Source organism: Vicia villosa, linkage group LG5 (genome assembly GCF_029867415.1).
Source record: "Vicia villosa cultivar HV-30 ecotype Madison, WI linkage group LG5, Vvil1.0, whole genome shotgun sequence".
NCBI lineage: Eukaryota > Viridiplantae > Streptophyta > Magnoliopsida > Fabales > Fabaceae > Vicia > Vicia villosa.
The window spans coordinates 106,925,673-106,949,740 of NC_081184.1; the positions used below are offsets into that span (position 1 = coordinate 106,925,673).

Genomic DNA, 24,068 nt, shown 5'->3' on the forward strand with positions numbered 1-24,068 from the left:
AGGTAAATGTGGTCTTCTCTTGGTCGTCAGGGTGGATAGGAATTTGGAAAAATCCGGAGTATCCATCCAGATAACAGAAATGCGAGTGTTTGGCTAGGCGTTCGAGCATTTGATCTATGAAAGGTAAAGGGAAATGGTCTTTTCGAGTAGCTTTGTTTAGCTTCCTATAGTCAATGCACATTCTCTATCCAGTTTGGGTACGTTGTGCTACAGATTCGCCTTTAGCGTTAGTGATTACAGTAACTCCTCCTTTCTTTGGTATGACGTGAACAGGGCTAACCCATTTACTATCGGATATAGGATATATTATTCCGGCTTCTAGTAGTTTATGGATTTCCTTTTTAACCACATCACTCATAATAGGATTTATCCGCCTTTGATGTTCTCTAGATGTTTTACAGTCGTCTTCGAGCATTATGCGGTGCATACAGAGGGAAGGACTTATTCCTTTCAAATCTGATATGTTGTATCCTAGAGCGGTTGGGTATTTTCTTAAGACAGTAAGTAATTTCACAGTCTCGGTTTGTCCTAAGTTGGCGTTCACTATAACTGGTCGGTTTTGTTCTTCGTCAAGGAATTCGTATCTAAGATCGGTAGGTAGTGTTTTTAGTTCTATAGCAGGCTTCTTCGGTCCAAGTATATGATCAGGAGTAAGTGCCAAGCATTCACTCAAGTGGTTGTCTTGATATTCCCCTCGCCAGTTGTCATCTTCAAGGATTGGCGGCATAGGAATTTTTAGGGTCTCGGTTTCCTTGTTTAGCTCGGATTGCATTTCATGAACACACTCGTCGTCGATTATGTCAGCAGAGCAGCATGTGTCAATTATAGAAGGTGCTTTTAGGAATTGGGAAAGGATAAATTCTATTTTCTCTTCTCCTACTTCGAAAGTAAGCTTTCCTCGCTTTACGTCTATAATTGCACCAGCGGTTGCTAAGAATGGCCTTCCTAATATGATCGGGATGTTAGAATCTTCTTGGATATCCATGATGATGAAATCAATTGGGATGTAGAATTGTCCTACACGAACAGGGATATTCTCTAACATTCCTACAGGGTATTTTACTGAACGGTCTGCTAGTTGAAGAGACATTCTTGTTGCTTTAAGCTCACCTAGATTTAGTTTCTTACAGGTTGAAAGAGGCATCAAACTAACACTAGCTCCTAAATCGCACAAGGCCTTCTCTATAATGGTTTTACCTATTACGCATGGTATAGAGAAACTACCAGGGTCTTTCAGTTTTGGAGGCATGTTGTTTTGGATGATAGCACTACATTCGGTGGTAAGCGTCACGGTTTCGTTATCCTCTAGTTTCTTTTTGTTCGATAAGATTTCTTTTAGGAATTTAGCGTACGAAGGCATTTCAGTTATGGCTTCTGTGAATGGTATGGTTATGTTTAATTGCTTCAGAAGTTCTACAAATCTTTTAAATTGCGCTTCGGTTTTTGATTTAGCTAACCTTTGAGGATAAGGAATTTGCGGCTTATAAGGTGGTGGTGGAACATAAGGTTTTTCCTTTTCAGATTCCACTTCGTTATGGGTCTCTTTAGTCTTAGCAGTTTGGTTATCGTTAGGTGTCTTTTGGGTTTCCTTTGGCTCTTGTTGTGACATGGGTACGTTTTGAGTTCGAGGATCAACGGGTCCATCGTAATTCGTTCCACTTCGTAGTGTTATTGCGTTCGCATGTCCTTTAGGATTAGGTTGTGGTTGAGCAGGAAATGTGCCAGCAGGGGCAGCGGTAGGTGCTTGTTGTTGAGCTACTTGTGAGATTTGAGTTTCTAGCATTTTGTTATGCGTAGCTAAAGCATCTACTTTGTTCGATAGTTGTTTTAGTTGCTCGCTATTGTGAATATTTTGATTCAGGAAGTCTTTGTTGGTTTGTTGTTGGGAAGCTATAAAGTTTTCCATCATGATTTCTAGATTTGACTTCCTAGGAGTGTTTTGAGCAGCTACAGGCGCTTTTTGGTAGCCAGGTGGTACAGCAGGTGCTTGTCCAGGTGCGTACAACGCATTGTTGTTTTTATAGGAAAAGTTCGGATGGTTCTTCCATCCAGGGTTGTACGTGTTAGAGTAAGGGTTTCCTTGAGCGTAATTTACTTGATCAGATGGGGTTCCAGTCAAGAGTTGACATTCGGCAACTACATGTCCAGCGGTGGCTGATGGAGTGACGGTTAAGTTCTCGATCTTTTGAGTTAAAGCGTCTACTTTCGCGTTAACGCGGTCTATACCACTTATTTCGTACATTCCTCCTTTGGTTTGGGCTTTCTCTAGAGCGGCTCGTTCTCCACCCCATTGGTAATGGTTTTGTGCCATGTTCTCTATGAGGTTATATGCTTCATCATGTTGCTTGTCCATTAATGCTCCGCCAGCAGCGGCATCTATAGTCATTTTAGTGTTATATAAGAGACCACCATAGAAAGTATGGATGATCAGCCACGGTTCGAGTCCATGATGAGGGCATAGTCTAAGCATGTCCTTATAACGTTCCCAAGCTTCGAAGAGTGATTCGTTATCTTTTTGGGTAAATCCGTTGATTTGACCTCTGAGCATAGCAGTTTTGCTAGGCGGAAAATATCTAGCTAAGAATACTCTCTTCAATTCGTCCCATGTGGTTATGGAGTTCGAAGGCAGGGATTGAAGCCACGCTCTAGCTCTATCTCTCAAGGAGAAAGGAAAGAGACGTAATCGAATAGCTTCGGAACTAACGTTGTTAGCTTTGACAGTGTCGGCATATTGCACGAACACAGATAAATGGAGGTTAGGGTCGTCTATAGGGCTTCCAGAGAATTGATTCTGTTGAACAACTTGGACCAGTGAAGGTTTCAGTTCGAAATTGTTCGCCTCAATCGCAGGTGGTGCGATACTCGAGTGCGGTTCAGCGCGCGAAGGAGCGGCATATTCTCTAAGAGGACGAAGAGCAGCCATCTCTAACTTTGGGGTGAATTGATTCGTTGGATCAGTAAAAATCAATTCCTGATCAATCGGAATTGGGTCTACTTCGGGAAGATTGCGAGCTCGACGTTTGACGTTAATGAAACGTTCGATCTCGTTAATTCGTTGTATTAAATCTCCTCCTTGTGAACGAGTATTTGGCATACAATCGTTCAGAAAGAAAGGGAAGAATAATCCTAGTCTCTACGGTGTAACAGTGAGTTACGATATCGACTTAAATAGTCCCCGGCAACGGCGCCAAAAACTTGATCGCGACTTTGCGTGTCTATTAGTCGGGATAACTGCAAGTGCACAGTCGTGTCGTGTAGTTTTAAAAGATATCGAATCCACAGGGACTATGAATCGATCTACCGTTATCTAAGGTTACTATGTAAAGCTAGGAGTACTAAAATTTCGATTGTTCCTAAGGGAAAGTGATTGTGAGAAAATAAAGAATAATAATAAAAGACAGGTATCAGTATGTATTTCGTTTAACTAAAGGTAATCCGAAGGTCCATTGGCTTTTGCATAATTAAATTAAAAATCTTTACTAATTCCATTGATTAAAAATCCTCGTCTCAAACTTTCGCTCTGTTGATTCAGACTACTATCCTAATCCTAATGTACGCTTTCGCCATCCCATTAGATTTTAGAAGAGCTTTTTGGAAACAATGTAATTAATAAAATGCCTATTTTACGAGGTTGTTATCTATTTAAATCTCCTAATCTCAAACTTTCGCTCTGTTGACTCGGAGCAAGCTAATAACCCTAACGTACGCTTTCGCCATCCCGCTCGAGTGTAAAAACAATTTTTGAAAATAAATAAGTTCCAATTAGTTTTAATACGCTTTCGCCATCCTTAAAACTAATGTCCTATGTCTACTATCTGGTTAAAGATCTCAAACTTTCGCTCTATTGATTTTAACCTTTGACCGTCCTAACCCCTCAAACTTTCGCTCTATTGGTTTTAAGACTTACTAATTAAATTAGACATATAAACCAAAAATAAGTGATAATTAATAAAACATAGTTAAGCCAATTTATTTCGGATCCCTACGGTTAACTTACTTTACATACCGACACCTTTAGTAATTTAGCCAGACATATTAATACGATTAAACATGCATAAATCGGTTCGGTTCATAATAATAAGCATATTAAATGGCATATAATATATCATGCAAACAAATATAAATAAGGCGGTAAATAAAAACCTGAATTAAATAAATGGTAACTGGATCTTCAAGTACTGAACTTCCACCACAGGTTGGCTGGATCGTTCTTCGGAATTTAAATGGCAGAAAATAAAAACAAGGAAATAAAACGATAAATCTAACGTAAGGCTAGATCTACGAAAAGTTCACAACAATTTCCAGTGTAGAAATCGTTGTGAGAAAATAAACGGTTGAATGAAAGCAGAATAAAGAAAAGCGGTTCGCGGTACAATTTCGGCAGCACTTCGTTGGCAGGAAATCGGACCCCTTTGGAAGTGAGATAGCAGGTCCTATTTATAGGAGAGGTTTTGCTGTGACGTTGCGTGAAAAGAGGAACTTTTTGCAGACTGGGCGTGGAGACGTGCGTCTCCGTTTCTTCAGGAGGCAGCTTGACTGACTTGAGACGTGCGTCTCAAGTGGAGAAGATGTAGGAAAATGGAGACGTGCGTCTTCCTTTGCTGACGTGGCATAGAGGACGTGGAGACGTGCGTCTCCACTTGCTGGGCAGGTTTGGGCCACGCGCCTTTGGTTCCATGGTGGGCTGAATATCTCTTTTGGGCCTTTTGGGTCCTAATTGCACCCCCTATTTCGCTTCAGCACTCCTTTTTCGTCTTTTAGGCATAAATATCGGTCATTTAAGCTTTATTTTCTTTCCTTTTCGCAAATAGTCGTAATTGAAGTGTAAAACCTGAAACAAAGCAAATACTCGCGTAATATCATAATAAATTAACATAATAAACGGAAAATGCTATAAATATCTATGGATTTTAAGCTAAATATATGATATAAAATCGTGTTATCAAGGCTGCAGTTACTTTACGTGAAAAGTTTTCTGCTAAACTGGATAAGTTGAACCTGCCCCCGTCTGTTCGACCAGAACTGCGTTATGAAGTGGCTTTCAAACTTAATCCTCCAAAATTCCCTCCACTGCCAAGTGCTGATTCTGGTGTGGCTTTAAGCCCTCCTTTTCCAGACTGGTTTGTGTGTGGAAATCCTATGAAAATTCTTCAGGAACAAACTAAAAAATGCGCTAAACGAGTGGTCCCGACTAAGCACACCTTGGATACTTTCAAAGGACATCTTCATATAGATATTGAGCATGTTCGCGTTTTGACTCCAATGCCTGAAGGTTGGGGTTTAGACAATCCTTCGACTAATTCCTCCTTTTTGATTGAAATACTGATTTATATTTTGTTCACAGCTGTTGCCCGAAAGAGACAAATCAAGGAAGCCCCTGTACAAAAGGGTTCTGGAACTTCGAGGAATACCAGGGCGAGTGGGAGTGATTCTGTCACCACTGGCAAGAAACCTACGGTACATGGATACCTTATATTTTAGCTTGTAAAATTTAATGAATGTCACTCACTTGGTTTTAATATGTACTTCAGAGCTCGAAACCTCCAGCGCATTCGAAACGAAAAGTTCCTCCAACAGCCGACTCAGACGATGAAGATAAATCTCCTCCTCGCACCAGACAAACAATAAAGAAAAGACAAAAAGCTGCCACCCCTTCAGCCAAAGGAAAGGGATCTGGGACTTCGAAACTCACCTCTTCGAGTGACAAGGTATCTTCTGAGGACTCACCCTTGAAGGCCGCTAGCACTATCCCCATTATGGAGAGTCATAACTCCAGTCCAGACAACATTCTGACCAAGGTATTTTGGGTTTCATCATTTAATCATTTCTTTACCTTCTAATTCTAATGATTAAGCTCACATTTTTACCTTGTAAATGTAGGATGATGCTGGTACCGCTACTTCTGATCTCAAAGCCTCAAGTTTACACATTGACCTTGACAAACTTCGAGGTAAATGTCTGCTCTTTCGAATGACAGATGAATTTTATGCCTTTTCGTTTTAATCGATCCTGACTGTCCATCACAGGTGTTTCTCAACACGAATCTCATGTGCTTTCTCCCGTTCTCGAAGACAATCAACCTCTTGCAACCATCATTCCGACTGCGTCTGCTGAAGAAAGCCATTCAAATGATGAGTCTCCACCCATTCATCAAGATGAAACTATGGAGGAAAATCCGCAATGTTCGAATAGTGGTAACGCAGCTGGACAACCAACTGGCAGCGAAGACACTATATCTGAACAAGATGCTGCAGAAGAAACTTCCAAACTGGCTACACCTGGTTCTAATGAAACTTCGAACCTTGGAACTACACTCAGTCCTGTGACTACTTCGAAGCAAGCTCCTGCGATGCCTACTCCCTCAGAACTAGAGCAACTCAAGAAGACTGATCCTGTGAGCTTCCTCAAGACCATGATGAGTATCAATAGCGCTTCGTCCCTTGGGACTTCTTCGACTGTCTTGGCAGGTGCTGGTGACAAGGATGATATTCCTAAACTCCTTCATCAGATAAGAGAGAGGTTCTTTGAAACCAACCTCGTCGAAGCTCTCAGCAAGGATTCCACCAAATATTATGGCCTAAACAACCTTCTGAAGAAAGTGGATTTACTTCTTGTTCCAGTGGAAATCTTAGAAGTAATTGTTTTATTGAGTTCTCTGATTGAACAACTCCAATCTAATCTCCTTCGAAAATGGGATATTGACGGACAACTCACAGCAAAAATGACTTCTCACAGTTCTTCATGGGAAGCTGCTAACGATGCAACGAAGAAGGTTGAAACCCTTAAGCTCGAGCGTTCGAAGAACCAACGAGAATATGAAGAGTGTGAGACAAATATCACAGCCTGGAAAAAAGAAATTGAGCAACTCAAAGGGAAGATAAAGGATGCCCAGTCTCGTCAGGTAGAAATCCAAAAAACCAATCAAGATGAATTAACTGAAGTGGCGCAGTCAGGGATTCGACACTTCGAGACGGCACAGCAGCTAGTGCCAGAGATTGAAGAACTGAAAAGACAACAGGCATTGATCGAACGTCATATGTCCTTATGGGAGATCCAGTACTCGAAGATAAAAGATAACCTTCCCAAAGATTTTAATTAGTTGCTTCGAACCTTGTACTCTTTTTTGTGCTGCGTACTTATCTTGTTTTGTAATCAAATTTCTCCAAGAATATATATATGTGCAACTTTATCTTTCAATCTCCCCACATATTTTATTTTGCAATTATCATAAGTAATGCCTTAGCAATTCTCTAAAACTTGCCAAAATATACTTTTTCACTATCACAGTAATTTTAATAAATGTAACCACGTGACATGATTATCCTTCGCAGCCCTTTGAGCCTAGACTTGATGTTTCTACTACCCTTAGCCGTAACCATCATTGAAAGCTGACGTCGCCTATTCCAAAACGTGTATTTGAGACGTGCGTGCATCAGTTCTCATCATGATTTCATTTCAACTTCCAATGGCGGGAAACGGCGGAAGCCATAACTTCTCTTTGGAATACCAAACGCAGTCCAATCAAACATTAAAATGAACCGTTCCTCTACTTCCAACTTATTCTATATAAAGGGTTGGCATTCCACTTCTTCCTTCACACTTTCTTCAAACTTTTGCCCAAAATTTTCGTTTCTTCTTGTATCCTCTCAAATACAGAGTCAGATAAAACCTTCTCCAACCTTTTCTTGTCCAAATGGCACTACCCCTAACTTATGATAACATCAGGGCTTGCATCAAGAAAGAATTCAGACTCTCTGAAGAAGAACTTGATGAAAACTTTATAAATATCGGTGCCCTCTTTGCTAACGAAGAGTTTGACTTTTACCATGAAATCCTGGAGGGATCTGTTTATCCCAATATGTTAGCGGACTTTTGGATGTTTGTGTCTCTGCGCATAGATCCAGAAGGCAGAACCACTGTCGTTTCTGAGGTTCGAAGGGCCCATGTTACTATCACTCCCTCCACCATCTCCAACCTGCTGAGATGCAATAACTATGGAGAGACTTTTGATGACAATACCTTCAACATGACCACCCATCTTATGTTGAGGACTCTTATGGATAATGATCCTTTCAGCGCCAAGGTCATTAGGGTTTGGCACCAACTCCTCGTGGGCAACTTTCGTCCACGAAACCATGATCAAAATAGCATCATGGTGGAGGATTTGGAGTTTATACTCTGTGCCCTCCATGGGAAAAAGATTAACTTTCCTCTGATGATCTTCAAAGGACTTGTTGAAGCAGTTTCCATGGCTGCTGCTCGGCAAGGTGTAGTAACATGTCTTCCATATGGAAGACTCTTGTCCTACATGTTCCTAAAAAAGGGAATAGTGAGAAGGATGCGTAGATCTGGATCCTTGGACATGTTCGAGGCGGAAAGCTTGCCCCTGCTGTCCCTAGAGGGTTTAGATCAAAGGATCAAATAGGAGGTGGGTTGTTTTAGGCTTCATGTTTTGAATTTTGTAATCCTCATTGTTCTTAGGAACCACCTTCTATGTAACGAATGTACTCCTTTGATATTAATGAAAAATATTTTGGCATTTCTTTGGCTTCTTACTGTATTTACCATGCATGTTTGTTTGAACATACAGCCATTTTGGTGTTAGTTCAACCATTTTGGCCTACGTAATATACTTCGAATATCTATGTTTTTGTAAGAATCTTTACTTCATGCATGCTTGGTTTGTATATTTTCATATACTTTCCATTTACCCTTAAAATCCTACGATCTTCTGCCAATTCTTCTATTTCATAAGCGTTATTTGAAAACACTTTCAAGATTCGAAAGGGTCCCTCCCAATGTGGGGACCATTTACCAAGTGCTTGATTCTTTCGATCTATAGGTAAAATAGCTTTCCAAACTAAGTCATTATTAATAAACGTTTTACCTTTCACCTTTTTATTGTATGCTCTGGACACTCTTTCTTTCTGTCTTTTTATCATCTCCGATGCTCGAAGTGTGTCTTCGTCCAAATCTACTAATTCATTCATCATCAATTCCCAATACAAGTTTGGAGGGATTTCTGCATGTCTTTGTATCCGAACTGACTGCAAATATATCTCAATTGGGAGTACTGCATCATGTCCAAACGTCAGTTGGAAAGGCGTTGTGTTTGTAGCTTCTTTTGGAGATGTTCGACAAGCCCAAAGTGCTTGGTCCAAAGTTTTATGCCAATTCTTGGGTTTTCTCCCTACATGTTTCTTTATAAGACCAATTATTATCTTATTTGCTGCTTCGACTTGTCCATTTGCCTGAGCATAGTAAGGTGTAGAAGTGAACAACTTGAACCCCATATCTTTGGCGAAGTCTTGCATCTTTCGCCCAGTGAACACTGATCCTTGATCTGTGGTTATACTTTCTGGGATTCCGAATCTGTATATGATGTGTTTCTGAATAAACTCAATCACAGCTTCCTGATCCACATTCGCAAGTGGTATCGCTTCGACCCATTTTGTGAAGTAGTCTATTCCTACCAAAATATACCTCTGACCTCTAGAAGACTTGGGGTGAATTTCTCCAATTAAGTCTAATGCCCAGCCTCTGAAAGGCCATGGTTTTATTATTGAACTTAATTCATTTGCAGGAGCATGTTGAATACCTGCATGCTCTTGACATTCTTGACAACCCTTTGCAAATTCTATGCAATCTTTCAACATAGAGGGCCAATACATTCCGTATCGAAACAAAAGTCATTTCATTTTGTGCCCTGCTTGGTGCGCACCACATGCTCCGCTATGTACGTTTGAGAGAGCCAAATACGCTTCTGCTTCGCCTAGACACTTTAATAAAACTCCTTCGGGAGTTTTCTTAAACAATTCATTTCCCATTAACAAGTATGATAAAGCTCGATATTTTACCTTTCTATCCGTGTCTGTCGAAGGATCTTTTAAATAATTCACAATTGGACTTCTCCAATCTGTGTCTGCTAAAGATTCTATATTCAAAACTTCAAACTCTTGTTTGTTGGCAAAACCTAATTGTGAGTTCTCCAAGTCACTTGGGGAGAGCCTGGTAGCCATCGCCTTGCCTCTTACTTCGATCAGTTCTTCTAGTTTTTCTTTTGATACCCTGTATCCTGAAGCTAACTGTGCCAAATCATTCGCTTCTTGATTTTTCAACCTGGAAACGTGATTTAGATCCACGTACTCGAATTTTTTGAGCAGCCTATTTGCCATGACAAAATAAATGATCAGATTTTCTTTGATACACTTGTATTCTTTCTTCAACTGCTTAATCACTAGTTCAGAGTCTCCTTTAATTTCGACTCTGGTTGCCCCCAATTCTAACAAAGTCTCAAGTCCAGCAATCAGTGCTTCGTATTCAGCTTCGTTGTTGGAGCATAAGGGACCTTCAATTTTATACTTGAGCTTTGTTGGAATTCCATCAGGAGAAATTATTAGTATTCCAACGTCAGTCCCTTCTTTATGGGTTGAACCATCGAAGTATAGCTTCCAAGGCTTCAATTCTACGTATTGTTGAGGGTTTTCGACCACTGCATGGTCAATAATGAAATCTGATACAATTTGACCTTTCATTGCTTTAAGGGGTTGAAATATCAAAGAGTACTCAGTAAGGGCCAACGCCCATTTGCCAATTCGACTATGCAATATAGGCTTTGATAGCATGTGTTTAATCACATCACAATGAGACGAAACATAAACATCAACTGGCTTTATTTAATACTTTAGTTTGATACAAGAGAAATATAAACAAAGGCAGAGTTTTTCTATTGCACTATACTTAGTCTCTGCATCATTGAGTACCCTACTTAAGTAATAAATGGCTCTTTCGATGCCATTATCATCTTCTTGAGCTAACATGCTACCTATTGTATTATCTGACGCTGAAATATACAGGCGCATGTGTTTCTTCCCATTCGGGGGAGATAAGATTGGTGGATGCATCAAGTATCGCTTTATCTTCTCGAAAGTTTCTTGATGTTCAACACGCCATTCGAACTTTCCTTGCTTTAGTCGAAGTAAGGGAGAAAATGCTTGCGTGCGTCCACTCAAGTTGGAAATGAATCTTCTCAAGAAATTTATCTTTCCCAGTAAAGACTGTAATTCTTTCTTCGTGGATGGAGGCTTCGTTTCCATAATAGCCTTTGTTTTATTTTGATTAATTTATATTCCCTTTTTGTGGACCACGAAGCCCAGGAAATCTCCAGCCTGCACAAAGAAAGCACATTTAAGGGGGTTCATCTTCAAGCCATGTTTTCTCATTCTTTCGAACGATTGGCTCAGATGGTCAAGATGGATGTTATCCGAAACAGATTTCACCACAATGTCATCTATGTATACTTGCATAAAAGTTTCTATGAAATCATGGGTGCCTATGGCCCCTGGGCAGTGAAAAGCTGTTTTAGACACATCTTCTTCTGCAATGAAGATTTGGTTATACCCAGAATATCCATCCAACATACTTAGATATTCGAAGCCTGCGGCTGAATCTACTAACATTTCTGCCACAGGCATGGGATATTCATCTTTAGGCGTTGCTGCATTAAGATCACGAAAAATCTATGCATACTCTTAATGAACCATTCTTTTTAATAACCGGCACAATATTAGCAATCCATTCAACATACCTCGTGGTTCTGATGAACTTGCATCGTAGAAGTCTTTCGACCTCTGCTTTGATCTTCGAATGAATTTCTGGTGCGAACCTCCTAGGAGTTTGCTTGATGGGCTTTTTTCCTTCCTTTATGGGCAACTTTAATTCGACCAAATCTCGCCCTAGACCAGGCATCTCGTCGTAGTCCCATGCAAAGCAATCTTTGTTCTCCTTCAACAACGCGATGACTTTTGCCTTCAGCGTTGGCGCCAGTTTCGCACTGATGTATGTTACCCTCTTCTGATCTCCATCTCTGAGATTTACTTCTTCGAGTGGATCTTGGGCTAACATTTTGATATTTGCCCCCATTAGGTCTTTCTCGAATCCCAAGGGTTCTTCATCGTAGATTGCGTCTAATCTTTGACTCGATTCTTCTCCTGAGATCACTTCGTCTTGAACTGGATCTTCAAGGGATTGAGGGATCATGTGTATCCCCGAATCTGTCGTTTCTTCCTTTCTTGGAACTGCGTTAACCATCATGTTTGATAATTCGGCTTCAAGAGCCGTTTTTCTTTAATCTTTTCGAAGAAGGATGACTCAGACATCGTCAACGTCATCATCCCAGCCTGTTGGCTGTATTGTTGGTAAATGCTCCACTGGTGGGATATCTTCTGGACCGTCCATTATCTCTCTATTCCATTGGAATCCATTAGGATGCAAAGACAAATAGTATAAAGCATTTCTGTTTGGAGTGTATATATCCTCAGCAGCATGACAAGGTCCTATGTTCGCCAGATTCCTATCGAAACTAGTTTTATTGACCTGATTGACTTCAGCCATGTAGTAACTTTGATCTCCTTCGATGTTCTCTATTATGCCATCTTCTCTCTAAATGGTTAGTCTTTGATGCATCGTCGAAGGCACAGCCGCCACTCCATGGATCCACTCTCTTCCAAGCAAAAGATTGTAATTAGCCTTTGCTGGTATCACCATGAACATCGTTGGCCTGGTGACGGAACCCACAGTTAAATTCACTTGAATTACTCCTAAAGTTTGCCCTATCTTGCCTTCATTGTTGGACAGAACCATGTTATGTAGTCTTATATCAGTATCGAACATACCAATTCTCTTCAGCATATATTGGGGCATTAGGTTCACTGCTGCTCCCCCATCTACTAACACTTTGTTAATGCCAACATTCTCAATCTTGGCTCTTATGTAGAGTGGTTTCAAATGATTCCTCATACCTTCATCAGGCCTTTCGAAGAAAGCGTTCTGCTCTTCGACTGCCCCATTGTTCAGCACATAATAACACACAGGTCTGTGTCTTGCCATCTCTTCCTCATCAGCTTCCTCACAATCTTCAACTTCAGTTTCTTGGTTAAACTCATGAGGGAGTACTGACACAACATTGCAATTGAGATTTATAGACGACACTCCGTCTGAGTCGAAATCATTTGTCATCCTATTGTCTTCCTTCCAAGGGATGGAATGCATTTTCTCTTCTTCTTTTTCATTTTCAGAATCGAACAACTTACGCTCGACTGGAGGTTTACTTGTCCTTGCCCCCTGCATTGGGATTTGATTGCTACTTGATTCTCCAGTCTCCCTTGGTTTATATTCCCTTTGGGCCTTCTTCATCCTCTGGTGCCTTCTCCATTGGGATCTGGACATAGGATTTTTGCCTCTATAGTTCTCCAATTTGTACATCTCTCGATTGGAAGTCTGGAATTGCTTCCTATATGCCATTGCAGTTCTTCCTCCTTGGTCCCAACTTCGCCATTTGTTGGTTCTGGTACCAGCTTGCATCCATCTATCCCTGGGTATGTCTGCAGGGACTCTGAATGTGACCCTTCGAGCTCTAGGGTGTGGGCTGTCAGGCCTCTTCGCAGGGGTCCAATTGTCGAACGTAAACAAATTAGGACGAAGTCCCTGAGTCTCCCGACCCATGTAGAGATACACCCTTTCGAATGATCTTGCTAGTAGTTCGTCATAGACTGCACCACATCTAGGGCACAGTGCAACTTCAGAGTTATCGTTGTGACATCTGACCAAGAAACCAACCAAGCTTTCTTCAGACCTTAGGTATACTTTCAGCAACAAGTTTCCTCCTCTCCAAGGGTGCTCCATTCTTTCTCGCGGGGCCCTCTCGAAATTGGCCTGAACCCTTCGATTTAACATAACTGAACATCTTGGGCACATCAGCCTTTTTCCACCATTTTTCACATGACAATCCCAGAGATAATCCTTCAGACTGTTTCCCCTTGGTGGGATTTCAATGTTTCCTTTCTCCCTTATCAGCCATTTTTCTAGTTCTTCTATTTCAGATAAAGGCCGTCTAACATTGACCATGTTAACACCTGCCGAAGGAGCCTCGGAAATTCGTATCTGCTGAAGCTTCACTGTGAGGTCTTCAGTGGCCTCACTTGTTTTTCCTTTCAGATCTTCAGTCATTTCAGCATCAAAGGATCCTTCAACATCAGTATTGAAGATCGAATTGGCATTTAGGCTTTCAGTAGCCTGCTTTCCACCGGAAATTATCTCCGACTCAGCAACATCAATTTCAGATACTTCCACCATGTTGACGTCAAGTGGTTCACACAAGTTAGTGTCAACCACATTCAAAGGGTCTGCGTCAACCTTCATAAGGTTCTTGGCTTTGTCAGTGAATTTCAGACGTCCATCCTTGATAGCATTCTGAATTAGATCCCTGAAAAGAAAACATTGTGAAGTTTTATGGCCTAAAAAACCGTGATATTTGCAAAAACCTCGCTTCTTCCGTTGTTCTAACGGAGGAATTTTTGAATTGGGAGGTACTATCATCTGGCCATCTTTTACTAATAAATCAAATATTTCGTCACATTTAGTGACATCAAATGTATAAGTTTTCTTAGGAAATCTATCGCTTTTATCATTCTCTACTGGATTCTTTCCATTAGAAGGGGTAAGCAATTTGCAAGAATAGGGTGGCGCCTCTTTTAACTCAGCAAGATCTATTTCGACCTCTTCCATGTCGTATGAATCTTCGAAAGGTTCGCCATCACCGTCGTCTGCTTCGACGTATGCTACTCTCTCCTTCTTATAACTCTTACTTGCTCTGGCTTTTTCTGCTTTTAACCGTTCGACTTGTCGAACCCTGTCTGCCAATTGGGCCATATCTCTCAGGTATTGAGTATCCAGTTTCTTTCGAATTGAATAATCTAGGCCACCTGCAGCCATTTCAACTAATTCATGTTCTGGGACAGTCGTGAAGCATCTTGATTTCAACAAACGGAACCTGTTTAAGTAATCGTCTATAGATTCCGTGAACTTCCTCTTGATGCTAGCCAATTCTTTCAAGCTTATCTTGGTTTGACCCATGTAAAATTGTTCATGGAATAATCTCTCCAAGTGTGCCCATGCATCTATGGAATTTGGGGGCAACATAGTGAACCAAACAAAAGCATTCTTTGTTAGCGAACTAGGGAAGTATTTAATCCTTAAGTCTTCGTTCCCTGCTAGATCCCCTGCTTCCGTCAGATATCTGGCTATGTGCTCCACGGTAGACTCTTTGGTGTCCCCTGAAAATTTAGTAAATTTTGGTAATTTGGTACCCCTTGGCAATTCCGTTTGCATAATATATTATGCTATTGGGGATGTATAATTTGGGCGTCGAAGCCCGGTATTAAGGCCATTGTTAGCCATTATTCTCTCTATCATGGCAGTGAGATTGTTCTCTGTTGCCAAATTGTCTCTCCTAACGGACCACTTCGCCAGGATGTTCGTTTCTTCTTACCATCACCAGATTAGGCTGTTGCTGGGCAACTGCTTGTTGGCCAACGTTAGGTGTTTGCCTTCGAGTTTCTACATCTACCACTTGGTTTTGCTCGACTGGTGTTGGTCTAGGTGGCGGTGCTGTGGCTCTAACTTGTTCTAGAATGGGTTCCCCTTCCTGATAAGTTGATTGGTTGCTCCTTCGTCTATTTTGTGGAACTCCTAAAAAATCCGCCATTCGATTCATTTGAGATGATATTTTTTGGAAAGTTTCCACATTATCGTGGTTAGTCCTAGCAATGTTTTTTGCTAACGGATTCAAAATGGACCCCAATTCTTTAGCAAGATTTACTAACATATCATGGTTACTTGCATCCATTTCCTGTCGAAATGTTGCTTGACTACTTGTGGTAAAAAGGGGTACTTGGGCAGAGAAACCTGTATTCTGCCCGCTTCGACCTATCGAACCAACATTAGGCGAAAACGCTGTTGGGTTAGTTGTAGTGTATGTAGGCCCCGCTCCTCCTAATCCTGTCATGTATGAATGTGGCATTCCGTATTGGAAATTGGATCTCCACATCTCTGAGGCAGGTGGTGGTCTTGGGGTAAACATCTGACTTGTGGTATTAGTTGCGAAATGTGGTATCTCGCTTGTACCTGTTAATGAAGGGATAACAGTCGAACTCGAAACTGGGAGCGTTCCTGTCTCCCTGTAGTATTTTCAGGTATCGCCTGGGAATTACCTATAGGATCAGATTCCGTCGGAACCGGTATAGCCTGGGTCTCTGGAGCAGAAGTCGAAACATGTGTAGAACTTGCAGCCACCGTTCCTGACCCTTGTGGGGGATCCTGATCTCCCCCTGCACTGGCCACATTGAACATTTTCTTGTTGTACCTTCGTTTAGGAATCGGTTGTGCACTGTTGGTTAATTTACCGTTCCTAAGGTTCATACAAGGTCTTGATATTTTCTAGACAAAACAAAAACAATCAATTAATAACAATCTGTTTGACACTGTCCCACTGGGCGTGCCAATTTGTTTACGGTGATTTCCGATAAACAACCGCTAGTCTTCCAAACTATAATAAATATGATTTGGTTACTCGCAGGATCGACTAGATTGATCCTAGGACATAGTCAAAAAGGTTATTATTCATGATAGTTCGAATCATGTTTATGGTTGGCTTGTCTCGAAATAAGAAATGCTTAATCAAACAAATAAAGATTAACAATCACCTTGTTATACACGTAAATATAACATCAACGAAAGGTAAGATAAAGATAAAATATAAGACAAAACTGTAAAGTGCAAGAATCTTAAAGTGTAGAAACTTAAATGCTTCGAAACTAAATAGAAGGAAAATAAAGAGTGAAGGAATGTAAATGACAGAAAGTAAACGAAATTCAATAATATCAAAAGATACTTGAATAACGAAAGATACAAATGTATTAAAAATGGTGTTGGTGTCATACGTACATTTCTCAGCGAAACTCGTTCTCTTAACACTTGATACTTGAGCAATATGTGAGTGATTTGTACAAAATGAACACACGGAATGCTAATAATAAGACCCTTATTTATACTAAATTCGACCCTAACGGTCCTACACTAATCTGATGCCACGTTACTCCCGAGAATCCTTGGGATGCCATCTGTCTTTGTGCAGTTATAAAAACTACTTCGAAATTCAAATCCTCCCGCCTGAATCCTCTTTCGACGCGTGGCAACGTAATCAGAATCGAGAATGCCACGAAAATACGTTAAGCTTCAGTACTTTACATATTTCGTAAAAACGTCTAAGTCCCCAAAGATGATTCCTTTCGAATTTAGCTTCAGTGCTAACTGTCTCCGTTCCAACTTAAACCATCATTCTCGACCATGGCCATCAATAGCCATTTTTGATCTAAAAAGATGGTCATCAGTAACCATCTTCCTTCGAATTTCAAACCTTCGAAGAATATTTTTCCCAAACGAAATCTTCAGCTAACACCACCGAGCCGTGGTTTAAACAGATTAAATATTTTCCGCGCATGGTTCACGAATTTTATGGATGCCCGTTCCTGTCACAACAAAAACAAAAATAAAAAACAATGTTAGTTAAACCGTTAGAAGAAAGTGCAATAAAAACATAAATAAAAAACTGTTAAATTGTAAAGTGTAATAAAAAAAACCACCTTTCCCTCCCAAACACGTCTAGCGACGTGCTTGTAACACCCATAATTTCAGTTTATTAATTTAATTTGAATTTAAATTAAATAATTGGAATTTGAGAATTTAAATTGGATTTAATTGGAAAATGAGGGAGTAAGAGCTATTGGGCTTATGGTGTGGTGATAGTAAAAGAGGGGTGCTAATTAGTTAGGCCTTTTACTAAGTTGTGATATTTCATTTTATTTTATTTTTCATAAAATAAGAAAAAGGAACTATTTGGGGAGGAAGGAAGAACACGTGAAAAGAGCAAGAGAAGAGAAAGAGGCAAGAACGTGAAACCGGAAGGAGAGCATTCAAGAAATTCATCGAGGTAAGGGGGGGACTCTTCCTTTTAGTATCTATTATGTGATCTTAGGTAATAGGTAGATTGATGTATAGTTCGGTTCAATTCCATATTGGGATTGTTAGGTTAGAGGACTCTCATTTGGATTGAATTGATGATGATGGTGTGAACTATTTGGCTAATAATGATGTTTTATGGTGTATAATTGACTGTGTGATGATTATATGCCTGTATGGGATGTCTGGAATCGTTTTTGGGTGAAAAGGATGTAAAATCGCAGACCAGTAATTCTGCAAAATCGCCAGGTCGCGCCGCGAACCTCTGTTTGCGCCGCGAACCGTTGGGCAGAATTCCAAGAAGTTGTGATACGCTCAGGTCGCGCCGCGTCCATGTGTTGGCACCGCGAAGGCGTAACTTTTTCTCGTTCCGCGCCGCGAACCTGGTTGGCGCCGCGTGCTGTTAGTGGCGGAACATATCTTTAAAAATGCGTAACTTTCAAACCGTAGGTTCGTTTTTAGTGCCGTTTTGGGCGTTGTGCAAGTAACTAAATGTTTTATAGGATGAATGATGAATGTAGGCAGTGGCCGATTTTATTTCTATAAATCTTGATTTAATTACTTGATGAAAATTGACATTGTGTGCATATGAGATAGGTGTAGCAATGTAATTGATATGATGATGAATTGGTTGTGATTATTGTTATGATTATGATGAATGCATGACTATTTGAATGATGTTGAAAACATGTACATACTTATTCGGTGATATGGTGATGATATGAGTTGTTCATCGTGATTCGGTGTGTTTTAAGTATGTTATATGTGTTTCATTCATTCATATGCATTGATGTTGGATCCCGGTGATGTTTGGATCGTTGGTGGACATATTTCCCATTGTGTGGAAATTGTGTCGGTGGGCCGTATCTCGATGAGGCGTAGATCGGTTAGGTGGATTGATTCCACGGTTTATTGGTACCACATGCATAGTGTCAGTTGTGTCATATGCATTCTGTCATAATATGATTGTATGGATTTCTGTAGTGTGTGTTGTAATCTATTATTGTGTGAATTAATAATGGATGTGAATCTGAATATGTATAATTGGGTGAACGGTATATCATGATGCTTGTTGCTTATGAATTGCATAATATTTACTAATTGAGAATGAGACTCACCCTTACATGTTGTCATTTTCAGATTGAGGAGTAGCGGCATTAGTGCTTGGTGAGGATGACTCGTAGAGATTATCCGTTTATGTTGGCTCGTGTCGGTCATGCTCTGATCTGTAACACTGGGGAACGATAGTTATAGAGTTTTTATGAAACTATCCATTTTATTTGGTGTTGAATTATGATTGCATTTGGTTGTATTTGATAATGTTTAGTATTCCGCTGTGATAAACATGATTATGTTTTGGTGAACCGTTTCCTAATGAAGCATGACTTTGACCTTAGTTGATTTAATTATTTTGAATAATTGTGGCACCCTTGTGCATATGTTTTTACTCTGATTAATTATTAAAAATTGCCGCGGGGTTTAGAAGGGTGTTACAATAGTGGTATCAGAGCATAGTCGGTCGTTTGAGGCAGAGTCTTAGTGTCAGTTAATCCCTCGTATGCGAATAGTGTAAGGTTGACACTATCGATACATCTTGTTCTAATGAATATTGTTTTATATTTAGCAGAACAATGACTGGAAGAGGAGGAAGAAACGACGATGCAATTGCTGAGGCTCTGGGCATGATTGCTGGTGTACTGGGAGGGAATGCCAATGGGGCTGGTATTGGTGCTGACAGGCAGTTGAACAGTTTCCAGCGGAACAATCCTCCGTTGTTCAAGGGCACACATGATCCTGAAGGTGCTCAGAAATGGCTTAAGGAGATCGAGAGGATTTTCAGAGTCATCGATTATGCTGAGAACCTCAAAGTGAGGTATGGTACTCACATGTTGTTCGAAGAAGCTGATGACTGGTGGATGGCTACCAGAGCTGAATTGGATGCTGATGGTGTAGCTGTTTCCTGGGCTGTGTTCAAGAGAGAGTTTCTGAGGAGGTATTTTCCTGAAGACGTTCGAGGCAGGAAAGAGATTGAATTTTTGGAGCTGACTCAGGGTAATATGACGGTACCAGAGTATGCTTCGAAATTTGTCGAGTTGGCGAAGTACTACGTTCACTACAACAATGACGAGGCTAGTGAATTCTCAAAGTGTATCAAGTTTGAGAATGGTCTTCGTGATGAGATCAAGCAGGGGATCAGGTACCAGAGAATTCGGCGGTTTGTCGATTTGGTAGACTGTAGTAGGATTTTTGAAGAGGATAACCTTAAGCTGAAGTCATCTCACTCTCGCGAGTTGGTTGACAAGAAAGGTAAGAAGCCTATGGATAGAGGTAAGCCATATGGTAGAGGAAATCCTAGAGCTGGGGATTGGAAGAGGCCTAGTGGGGGAGATTCTGGTGCTCCCGTTAGGTGCTACAACTGTGGAGAGACTGGGCATAGAAGTAATGAGTGCAAGAGTGGAGAGAAGAAATGCTTCAAGTGTGGTAAGGCGGGTCATATTGCTTCATATTGTAGGATGAAGATTGTGACTTGCTACAATTGCGGCGAAGAGGGTCACATCAGTCCGCACTGCACTAAACCAAAGAAGGATCAGGTTGGTGGAAAAGTCTTTGCCTTGTCTGGGTCAGAGACTACTCCAGAAGACCGTCTAATTAAAGGTACGTGTTTTATCCGTGACACACCTTTAGTTGCTATTATAGATACTGGAGCGACTCATTCGTTCATTTCATTAGATTGTGCTAAACGATTGGGATTAGAAATATCTGTTATTCATGGAAGTATGGTTATTGACACTCCGGCGTCGGGTTCAGTAACTACTTCTTCTGCTTGTTTGAACTGTCCTGTTGACATATTTGGTAGAAAGTTTGGAATGGATTTAGTGTGCCTTCCTCTTGAAGGACTTGACGTCATTTTGGGGATGAACTGGTTGCAATTTAATCGAGTTCATATCAATTGTTTTACGAAGACGGTTATCTTCCCTGAAGAGGTTAGTGTTGAGGATTTGACTATGTCAGTCAAACAGACGAATTTAGCTGTCAATGATGGAGCAGTGGTATTTATGTTGTGTTCTTCGATGGAAGTGAAAGGGGGCGATAGCACTAGTGAGCTACGAGTTGTGAATGAGTATCCGGAAGTGTTTCTAGAAGATGTTAGTGAGTTGCCACCTGAAAGAGAAGTGGAGTTCGCTATAGAATTGATTCCTGGAACTAGTCCTGTGTCGATGGCACCGTATCGCATGTCGGCATCAGAATTGGTTGAACTAAAGAAACAGTTAGAAGAATTGTTGGAGAAGAAGTTTATTCGTCCTAGCGTGTCACCGTGGAGTGCGCCGGTACTGTTGGTTAAGAAGAAAGAAGGTTCAATGAGGCTATGTGTTGATTATAGACAACTGAGCAAAGTGACAATCAAGAATCGATACCCTTTGCCGAGGATTGACGACTTGATGGACCAGTTGGTTGGAGCTTGTGTGTTTAGCAAGATTGATCTGAGGTCTGGATATCACCAAATTCGTGTGAAGGCAGAAGATATTCAGAAGACGGCATTCCGAACGAGGTATGGACACTATGAATATTCTGTTATGCCATTTGGTGTTACTAATGCACCTGGTGTTTTCATGGAGTATATGAACAGGATATTCCACCCGTATCTTGACAAGTTCGTGGTAGTGTTCATTGACGACATTCTGATTTACTCGAAGAGTGATGAAGAACATGCAGATCATTTAAGAGTGGTGTTGGAATTATTGAAGGAGAAGAAATTGTATGCGAAATTGTCTAAATGTGAATTCTGGTTGGAGGAGGTAAGTTTTCTTGGCCATGTAATTACGAAGGACGGTATCGCAGTGGATCCTATGAAGGTAGAAGCAGTATCTCAGTGGGAGACGCCGAAGAATGCTTCAGAGATTCGTAGTTTCCTTGGTCTGGCAGGTTACTATAGAAAGTTCATTGAGGGATTTTCGAAGTTGGCATTACCAATGACTAAGTTAACAAGAAAGGGGCAAGTATTTGTATGGGATTCAGAATGTGAAAAAGGTTTTCAAGAGTTGAAGAAGAGGTTGACGAGTGCTCCGATCTTAATTTTGCCTAATCCAGCGAAGTCTTTCAATGTGTACTGTGATGCTTCACTGATGGGTTTAGGTGGTGTTTTGATGCAAGATAAGCAGGTAGCGGCCTATGCTTCAAGACAGTTGAAAATTCATGAGAAGAATTATCCGACTCATGATTTGGAATTGGCGGCTGTGGTGTTTGTGTTGAAGTTGTGGAGACATTATCTCTACGGTTCTCGATTTGAGGTATTCAGCGATCATAAGAGTCTGAAGTATCTCTTCGATCAGAAAGAGCTCAATATGAGACAGAGAAGATGGTTAGAATTTTTGAAGGACTATGATTTCGGTTTGAATTACTATCCTGGTAAAGCAAATGTTGTTGCTGATGCATTGAGCAGGAAGTCATTGCATATGTCTATGCTAATGGTGCGAGAATTGGATTTAATTGAACAATTCCGAGATTTGAGTTTAGTATGCGAAAGTACTTCTAATAGCATTAAGTTGGGGATGTTAAAGTTAACTAATAGTATCCTTGAAGAAATTAGAAACGGACAGAAATCTGACGTTGGATTGGTAGATAAGTTGACATTGATTAACCAAGGTCGAGGAGGTGAATTCCGAATTGACGAGAATGGTGTCATAAAGTTTGGAGACCGAGTGTGTGTACCCGATGTTGCTGAGATCAGAAAGAGTATTCTGGAAGAAGGATACCGAAGTGGATTGAGTATTCATCCTGGTGCTACCAAGATGTATCATGATTTGAAGAAGTTATTTTGGTGGCCTGGAATGAAGAAGGAAATTGCTGAGTTTGTTTATGCTTGCCTAATTTGTCAGAAGTCAAAAATTGAGCATCAGAAACCGTCTGGATTGATGGAACCGTTGTTTGTTCCGGATTGGAAGTGGGATGGAATTTCTATGGACTTTGTGTCTGGGTTACCTAGAACGAGTAGGAATTGTGATTCTATCTGGGTTATTGTAGACCGGTTGACGAAATCTGCTCACTTTATTCCAATAAGAATGGATTATCCGATGGAGAAGTTGGCTCAGTTGTATGTTGAGAAGATAGTGAGTTTGCATGGTGTTCCAGCTAGTATTGTGTTGGATAGAGATCCGAGATTTACTTCTAAGTTTTGGGCAGGATTGCAGGAAGCCTTAGGTACTAAGTTGAGGTTGAGTTCTGCTTATCATCCGCAGACAGATGGACAGACGGAGAGAACGATTCAATCGTTAGAGGATTTGCTACGAGCTTGTGTATTAGAGAAAGGTGGTGCTTGGGATAGTTATTTACCTTTGGTTGAGTTTACCTACAACAATAGTTATCATTCGAGTATTGGTATGGCTCCTTTTGAAGCATTGTATGGTAGGAGATGTAGAACACCTTTGTGTTGGTACGAATCTGGAGAAAATACGGTGGTTGGACCGGAGATCGTGCAACAAACTACAGAAAAGATAAAGATGATTCAGGAAAAGATGAGAGCTTCTCAGAGTCGTCAGAAGAGTTACCATGACAAAAGAAGGAAGGATATTGAATTTAAGGAAGGAGATCATGTATTCATGCGAGTTACTCCGATGACTGGTATTGGGAGAGCCTTGAAGTCGAAGAAGTTAACTCCGCGTTTCATTGGTCCATTTCAGATTACTAAGAAGATTGGAAAGGTTGCTTATCAGGTTGCTTTACCGCCTGCACTTGCTAATTTGCATGATGTGTTCCATGTATCCCAGTTGAGGAAATACATTGCGGACCCGTCTCATGAGATTCAGGTAGATGATATACAGGTGCGAGATAATCTGACTGTAGAGACATTACCTATGAGGATTGAAGATCGTAAAGTGAAGCAGTTGCGAGGTAAAGATATAGCAACGGTGAAAGTGGTTTGGGGAGGACCAGCCGGTGGAAATGTCACATGGGAGTTAGAGAGCCAGATGAAGGACTCTTACCCGGAACTTTTCGTCTAAGGTATGTTTTCGAGGACGAAAACTCTTTTAGTGGGGGAGAGTTGTAACACACATAATTTCAGTTTATTAATTTAATTTGGATTTAAATTAAATAATTGGAATTTGAGAATTTAAATTGGATTTAATTGGAAAATGAGGGAGTAAGAGCTATTGGGCTTATGGTGTGGTGATAGTAAGAGAGGGGTGCTAATTAGTTAGGCCTTTTACTAAGTT

General features: G+C 40.7%; 1 non-coding gene across 1 annotated transcript; it reads left to right on the forward strand.

Moving 5' to 3' along the window:
- The first annotated feature begins 2,441 nt into the window (after positions 1 to 2,441).
- On the forward strand, positions 2,442 to 2,548 carry LOC131608318 (small nucleolar RNA R71). Its single transcript, XR_009285585.1, has one exon. It is a non-coding gene; the product is annotated as a small nucleolar RNA R71 (small nucleolar RNA).
- Positions 2,549 to 24,068: the final 21,520 nt, after the last annotated feature.